Source organism: Lactuca saligna, chromosome 4 (assembly GCF_052625555.1).
Source record: "Lactuca saligna cultivar CGN05327 chromosome 4, ASM5262555v1, whole genome shotgun sequence".
NCBI lineage: Eukaryota > Viridiplantae > Streptophyta > Magnoliopsida > Asterales > Asteraceae > Lactuca > Lactuca saligna.
In genome coordinates, this window is record NC_136420.1 from 258,575,147 (window position 1) to 258,583,913 (window position 8,767).

At 32.1% G+C, this 8,767-nt stretch overlaps 1 long non-coding RNA gene across 2 annotated transcripts; it reads left to right on the forward strand.

The window, feature by feature from the left end:
• The first annotated feature begins 1,036 nt into the window (after positions 1–1,036).
• Positions 1,037–7,037, forward strand: LOC145043519 (uncharacterized). 2 transcript variants are annotated; one of them, XR_013681045.1, is made up of 4 exons: positions 1,037–1,468; positions 3,159–3,282; positions 3,369–3,470; positions 6,457–7,037. It is a non-coding gene; the product is annotated as an uncharacterized LOC145043519 (long non-coding RNA). The 2 variants fall into 2 exon arrangements; XR_013681046.1 differs by having other exon boundaries at positions 3,382–3,470.
• The last annotated feature ends 1,730 nt before the right edge of the window (positions 7,038–8,767 follow it).

Here is an 8,767-nt window from a genome sequence, read left to right on the forward strand (position 1 = left end):
AGTCCCTCTGATTATATATGTATACATTTCTAATTCATGTTTACCTAATTTAAAAATAATATTTAATACTAATAATATTTTCTTATATATTAATTAATTATAATCATAAATTTTGTTTTTTGTCCGTCAAATTCATATGAAAATTTAAACACATATTGAAATTTTAAAAAATGATAACGTATTTTATAAAAACTTATAATTAAAAGTGTATATCTAATATTTATATAAATAGATGTATAATATTTATTTAAAAGTATGTATTTGTAATATTTTTTTATAAATGCATGTATAATATTTATTTATAAGTTTATTATAAATATAATCTTTTCTATTTAATATTAATGTAATGAAAAAAATATAGATTATATATTTGTTAAAACTAAATTAGTAGAGGGGTGTGTTTGACAATCTCTATAAATTGAAATAATGAAATATACTAGGAATATACTTTTTGAGGTAAAAATGGATACAAAATGGAATAGGTTGAAGATTAAACACTATTTGCCTCATTTTTTACTCTATTTTTAGAGGAAAAAACGAAAATGAGTTGGAGATGATCTAACAAGAAGCAATGGCAAAAAAAAAAAAAAAAAAAAACCAAAAATTTACAAAAACAAGAAGGGATTACAACTCCTAATAGTCAAATTACATTGTTCTATTTTACCTTTATGTTTGACCCATCCAAACACTAATGACATTAGAGTGTTGCTAATAAAACACTCATTGGACACTCCATTTACTACTTATCTTAGATGTTGTTAATAAGATACCCATTGTACACCCCATTAACTACTTTTTAAAAAGTCAACTTATGGTAAACTACTTATAATTAGTTTTTTCGATTTTTTCGGAAAACAATGTAATTTAAATTGATAAAAATATTTCAAAATTAAATTAGGGTGTCTATATAGTAAAATAAAGTGTTTTTTAACCAACCCCATAACATTATAACATTATGAGCTGTCTCCTTATGTTTAACCTATCCAGACACCAACAAAATGACATTATCAAGTGTTTTCAAAAGGGATAGTATGTATCTTTTTAAACACCTTATCCTTTCGTGTCTTCCAAACACACCACAGTGTACCATATATATGGCTAACAACACTGTAGAGAAGCTAAGAGGTGAAATGGAACACCTTTTGAAAATCCAATACATGAAGAAGGGATTTCAGAAAATGGGTAGATGAGAGGAACGATTTGGAAGATGTTGAAATTGCTCAAGACATTCCGGTAACTCCACCAGCGGCAATCGACGAATTGGGTGGGGGGCGCAATCGTCGTTGGCGGCAGTAATGGAAGATGTACCGTCTCCGTGGGAAGACTTGGTGAAGAATGAAGATATTTCCAAAGTAATTAATGTCGATGGAGGGAAATAATGGCGCTGATGCACTTCCGAATCCTCCCATTGGGCCTTGTGATAAAATTAGAGATCCTGGGCTAGATGCACTCAACACTAATCGTTAAGGTAATGGGCTAACAGATCCAATTTTTAATAATCGGTCATTTAATTATACATTGGAGTAGGGATGTCAAAAATCCCCGTGGAACCCCGATCCCGTATGGGACTAAATTTTTAAAAAAACCGGGAGCGGGAGCGGGAGCGGGGGCAAAATTAAACCCCGCTTATTTTCGGGACCGGGAGCGGGAGTTGGTATTCCCGTCCCGTACTCCCGCGGGGCCCCGGTTGTACATTTATGTAAAAAATATATATTTAATATAAAATACATATACAAAATAGATTTTCTAATTTAAATGTAGGTTAGGTTTCACTTTCCCGTTTTCAATTAATAGAAATTGAAGAGGTAGTGAATTGATCATATATTTTTGGATATGTAAATATTTTATATTTGTAATATTGGATTTGTCATATTTTATATTTTTAAAATTGATGAAATTGTCGTTTTGTAATATTGAATTCGTAATGTTGAATTTTTAATTGTTTAGTTTCTAAAAGATTATGTTTTAAACTTTTAAAGTTATTAAAAACAAGTTTTTTAGCCTAACACAAAGTAGTCGTTTAGCAAAAAAAAACGAATTTTAAGCGGGGGAACCGGGGGAACGGGGGCGGGACCGGGGGTGATGGAGGTAACTGGGAGCGGGACCGAGGGCTATGTAAACGGGGGAGCCGGGGGCGGGACCGGGAGCGGGGGCAACAATTGATTTCGGGGGCGGGAGCGGGGGCAGCTATTCACGCTCCGTTTGGTCCCGTTGACATCCCTACATTGGAGCAGCAACATAATTCATCGGATAAATATGGAGCACCAAATGTGGATCCGAATTTAGACTTTGATATTGGTGGATCACTAGTTAAGCGTCGCAAGTTAAATAGGAATTCACCCAGATACGCTCCTTATCGGCGACAATTTCAAATAGCCACTGCTGTCGCTCAAAACACTACATCCGCTCCCTCTTTGATTTCGGTTCTCTCACTCTCAATCCAGGCCGTCTCAGAGGGTTGGCAAAGGACAACCGTCGGTCTATCGTTCAAATGGATCCAAATTTTTTATGAAAATTGTTATATTTAGAAAATAATAGAAATAAGTTTTTTTTTGTAAATTATGGAGTTATTACACTATAAGAATAACAACGTTTAGAGATGATACCTATCCAGACGACATATGTCGTCAGCAAAAGCCGGGCTATACCAACGACATATCGTCGGGACAACGTTTTCAAACATTGATCATATGTCTTTGACCAGAAAAGTTATGCCGACGACAAGTCGTCTGCATAGACTCGGCGGGAAGGAGCAAAATACTAGCGGTATATCAAGTATCTATGTTGACTACATGTCGTTAGGATAGGGAATTAAAAAAAATATTTTCGATTTATTTATATTATTGTCGTAGAAAATAAAGATGTCATCGTTTTTGTCATCCTATCCTGACGACATGTTGTCGCTATCGTTTTTGTCATCATATCCTGACGATATGTTGTCACTACAGAGTGTTAAAATTTAGTTTCGATTTATTTTTTATTAGTATTACAAAAATGGAAGATGATATCGTTTCGTACATCTATACCGACGACATGTCGTCGGGAAAAGGTGAGACTGATCCGCATGAAAACTTTATTTATTTATTTATTTTTTAATGACATAAATTGGAACGATGACGTTTTCGTTTACCTATACTGATGACCCGTTGTCGGTATAGGGTTTCCTTGTAACAAAACACGCATTCGGCGTTCATTTTGCAGTCGCCTGCAATTCCTTTTCCCTCTCAACCTTTGGTAACGCAGGACGGTTTCCGGCCATTCCACTTCATCGACGAGCTAAAGGTAAGGTTCTTTGTCTTTGATTTCTTAATTTGTAATAGCTTGAGTTTTTACTCTGATTTTGGGTGATTTATTTCCGGTTGTTGGAGCCCTAAATCACAGCCTTTATCACCGCCGACCGGCAACAACGTTCACCACTGGCGGAGAAAATGATTTCTGTTGATTGAGCTATCTTCACCACCGATTATGAGGTAAGTTTTTTGATTTTTGTTTCCTGCTTAATAGTAACACCACAGTTACGTGAGTGCAGTTTATGAGTTTTTTTTATTCAATACACCATGATATATACCTTCTCAGATTTTTTTGGTTGATTGCTTTTATATATATATATATATATATATATATATATATATATATATATATATATATATATATATATATATGCATTTGAGGTATGAAAATATGTTTTGGCATGAAAATGAAAATGAAGTTAGGCATGATTTGTTTATGCTCTTCGTGGTGTATTGGCATGAAAATGAAATTAAGAATGCTATTTGATTTTGTATTTAGATGTATACATTTGTATAAAATTGAAATTTGATGTTTAAAATGTAAGGTGCTATAAGGTATGATTGTATGAAATTACATGAAAATTGGAATTGTATGTTCGATTTTGATTCTGTATGATGCTTGATTTTGTATTTAGATGTATACATTTGTATTGTATGTCTAAAATGAAATGAAAATTGAAATTGAATTATTGTATACATGTATGATTATGTGATATTTAGATTTAACAGTTTGAGTGTATATAAGATGAAGTGATACAATTCTTAATTAATAAGTTATGATTTTTGTATTTGGATGCTATTGTTTGTATTTTAAAGTGCTTAATATGGTTTCATAGTGTTTAATTTTGTTAGTGACCTAATGTCGGTTATTACAACTTTAGCTTAATTAGGTTATTAATAGCAACGTACTTTTAATAATTTTAAGTTAGTTATAAACTTAAGTTGAATTAATTTAAAAGAAATCAATAAAAAGAAAATATTAAATTAGTTGTAAAATAAAATTAATTTAGATTTAAAATCAAGTTAATATTAATTTTGAAATAAAATAAAATATATTATAAAATCAAATTAATATTAATACTAAAATAAAATCAAATTAAATTAATTTTTAAAAAAACTAGTAACAAAAAAGAAAATATTAAATTAATTACAAAATCAAATTAAGTTAAATTTAAGATCAAATTAAATTAATTATAAAATCAAATTAATATTAATATTGAAATAAAACTAATTATAAAATTAAATTAAATTAATTTAAAAAATTCAACTAATACCAAAAAATATATATATTAAATTAATTATATAATTAGATTAAATTAATTATTAAATCAAATTAGTATTAATATTTGAATAAAATAAATCTAATTATAAACTCAAATTAAATTAATTTAAAATTTTTAACTAATAACAAAGAAGAAAATATGAAATTAATTATAAAAATAAATTAAGTTAATTTTAAAATTAAATAAACTAATAAGAAAGAAGAAAATATTAAATTAATTATAAAAATAAATTAAATTAATTTTAAAATCAAATTAAATTAATGATAACATCAAATTAAATTAATTATTAAATCAAATTAATATTAATTATTAAAAAAACTTACCGTATAAAATGATTTCTTTATTAAAACACACTAAATCATTGATTTTTGGTGTAAGTTTTGTCTTCATAACCATTGTGGATACTCTATCCATTCCGTTTCCATTCCGTTTGATTTTCACTTCTCGAGTATATGTTTTTTATATACTTGAGAATATTATATCCATTCTTGGGTATATATTTATTTATATAGCCTAAATACAATCTATATTTCGACAACTATATATATAGTATAATTCTATATAATGAAACAGCAATGATGATCGATAAGAGTTGGATTGGAGAGAAGTGACTATCTTCAAAATACTTGAAAGGTATTAAAAACTTTATGAACATTTATGAGAAACATGTCAACTCTAAAGGCAAAGTGTGTTGCCCGTGCAAAACGTGTATGAATTCGTATTGACATGTTTTGCCTACGGTTTATGCCCACTTACATGACATTGCGTTTCTAGAAACATATACTACGTGGATTCATCACAGTGAGAAACATGTTCGTTCATTAGATTTAAGCTACAATTCGACTTCAAGAATAAACACTCCAATAAACACGGCCACAAGTAATGAGATGTTTTATGTAATTGATGATGTTATGGCAGAACAAAATACAACTGAAGAAAATATAGACAGAGAGGGACGAGGTATAGACCTAGAATTTGTTTATTTGTTTGAGGAGCTCAATACCAAGTTATACCCTGAATGTAGCGATATGTCTGCCTTAAACTTTTTGGCAAAGTTGTTACATACTAAAGTGATCAATAAATGGACATATAGTGTAACATCCCGAGACCAGGTATATCTCATTAACCCTTATTTTATTGTATTTGTCAAGTTTTGCCTTTTATTTGAGAAAAGGTGGTAGTTGAGTATGCAGGGTGTACACACGTGTACACTGAGCGTAGTGGTTTGGACGTGGAAGCCACCTAGTACGTTGGGCGTATTAGGCTCAAAATGAAAACCCTAATTATAGGGTGTGTCCTTATTTAAGGAACAATCTTCAACCTCCTCAAAATCCTAATTTTCTTTTTCTTGGCTTGAGTGGCCATTTGGAAGCTTCTAAGTGATCTTGTGGGATTCCTTGAGTGAAGAAGGAGCTTTGAAGAGAATAGAGTTGGAGTCCAAGATTTGGATCTAAGCTTCCATGTGGTTGATGCATCATTTGAAGTATCAAGCTCAAAGCTTTCTCATTCTTTTGATTTGTGCATATGATGGTTCATTTTAGGGTTTTTGTCCCAAAGCTTGAAGCTTTATGAGTTTGTTGAACTCCAGAGCCTAATACATGTCCCTTTAAGTGTCTCTAGTGGAGTGGACTCGTAAAAATGGGATCTTGGACATCAAAATCACGCCATGCATGATATTTGAGCACTTTTGTGAGTAAAGAGTGAGAGTTTTTGGGCTCTAGACTTTTTCAGCCACGCAAAGGCTTAAAGTCACGAACTTTATGGAGTATGTGATATGTGCATATTTAGTTACATATTTTGTATAACATCTTAATACTTTTTGGATAATTTGTCCTAATTATTCAACAAAAAGGTACTTAATTGAGTTTAAATTGTATTTTCAGCCTAAAAGACATGCCTGCGTTAAAAAGGAAGCGAGATTAGCAGAGGGAAGCTCGAGAAACAAAGAAAAAAGAAAATGAAGCCAAAAGAATGAAGAACTCGACGAGTTGGTCATCTACTCATCGAGTAGACACGAATATTCGCGAACACTTAAAGACTTGCCGCCCATGGGATTTAAGTGATGGACTCGTCGAGTCGGCCTATGGGACTCGACGAGTTGCCCCTATTTTCGAAAAATTATATATATGACATAATGGGCTGGAACAGTGACTTCTTCTGGATCCCTTGGCGACTCAGCTGCAATTGAAGGGTTATTGAAGCTCTAGAGTTCGAAGAGTTTACCCTAGAATTCAATTCGAAGGAGATTAAAGGCAACATATACTCTCTTCTTCTTAATATATTGCACAAAACTATGATCTCACTTCTAGATTTCGTTTTTGAGTTATTATTTGTTGTAAACATGAGCTAAAACTCATAACTTCTTTTTAGGGTAGATTAGATTGTTAAGACATATTGATTTTATGGTATGGATTATTTGATTTGGTGAAAATTGCTTTGCTAAGCTTGTAATCGATCCTTATGTGTGGACAATAACTTTTTTTCTGTTAACTATCAAGTCTATTAAGTTACATGAACATCCTCTTAATTACTTGCTTCATATGATTTATGTGAAAACAACATTATATGCCTAGTATTAGTGAATATGAACCTAGGATGAATAGAAAACAAGTAAGTTAATGTGTATGCTTGTGTGATGAACAACCATACGAGATGTTGATTAAATGAGTCATTTAATTAGCTATAACTACAAGTCTTAATTTACCCAAATCAAAATACTAGGAAATTCATTAGTTTAAGGAATTGGCCACTTCTTAAATTAATTTGTTTTCTAATGATTAGTAATAGTGAACATGAGCCTAATCACATTAATCGGTAGCCAATGACAAAATAATCCATTGCACTTGCCATAAAATCAAAAAAGAAAAATGATCCTCCTTTGAAACCTTATCAACCTCCATTGCCATTTCCAAACCGTGCAAGACAAGAAAAGCTGAATGCAGATTATTAAAAGTTCTTGGAACACATCAAAGCCCTCCAAATCAACATTCCTTTCATAGAAGTAGTTGCACAAATGCCCAAGTACGCAACATTCTTAAAAGAGCTACTCACTAATCGAAAGAAGTTGGAAGAGATGTACAAGGTGGTACTTAATGAGAATTGTTCAGCTGCAATGTTGAACAAATTACCAAAGAAGATGGGAGAGCTGGGTAGCTTAACTTTGCCATCCCAATTTGGAAACTTAGCTATAAGTTATGCATTGGCGGATTCGGGGGCGAGTGTCAATCTTATGCCATACTCTTTTTTAAAAAGTTGAACCTTCTTGAACCGAAACCGATTCATATGGAAATACATTTAGCAAACAAGATGGTGAAATTTCCGAGGGGAATATGTGAGGACTTATTAGTAAACGTTGATAAATTCGTATTCCCTACGGATTTCATAATACTAGATATGGAAGAAGATCACCAAGTATCGATCATTCTTGGAAGACTTTTCCTAAATACCGCAAGTGCCATAGTAGACATGAGAGAATCCAAGCTTACCCTCCGGGTGGGAGAAGAGTCAGTCACATTTGGAGTTCATTGAGCCATGAAACATTCCAAGTATAATCATGACACAACCTTCTAAGTGGACGTTTTTGACGAGCTAACGGAAGAATGAAAAGACGACAAGTCAAGCGAATCCATATATGCCCTTGAAGATGAATTTGATGCTGAAAGAGACCTGAAAGAGATAGAGAGAATTCTTGAAGAATCTGAATACGAAGAAATAATTAGGAGCTATAAAAAGTTGACTCGCCGAATCGCAGGAACTGACTCTACGAGTCCATCAAGAAAATCGAGATTAGACGAGGATTTTAGCTTGGACTCGACAAATCCCCTATGAAAACTGTCAAAATTCGAGTCGGTTCTAGATTTGACTAAACTTAGTTGCACATATAGGCACGACACATACTAGACTTAGTAACTAGAAGCTAAGTAATAACCTATTAGAAACTCGGAAATAAGTAGAATCGAAGGATAGTGTACTTAGATTTCACATGGTTATGTGAATTTTACAACTACTTAACTGTAGAGACTATCCATATTCGGATCGCTCTTTGACTTGAACACCTTTTAATGAATCATATACACACATCATGCCCTTGACCTAGAAGTAGAAATTAGGTCAAAGTCTCATTGAAACTTAAGTCAAAGTTGAAGACTAGGACTAGTATACTTGATTCGTCAATTTCGCTTGAATATCGGAATC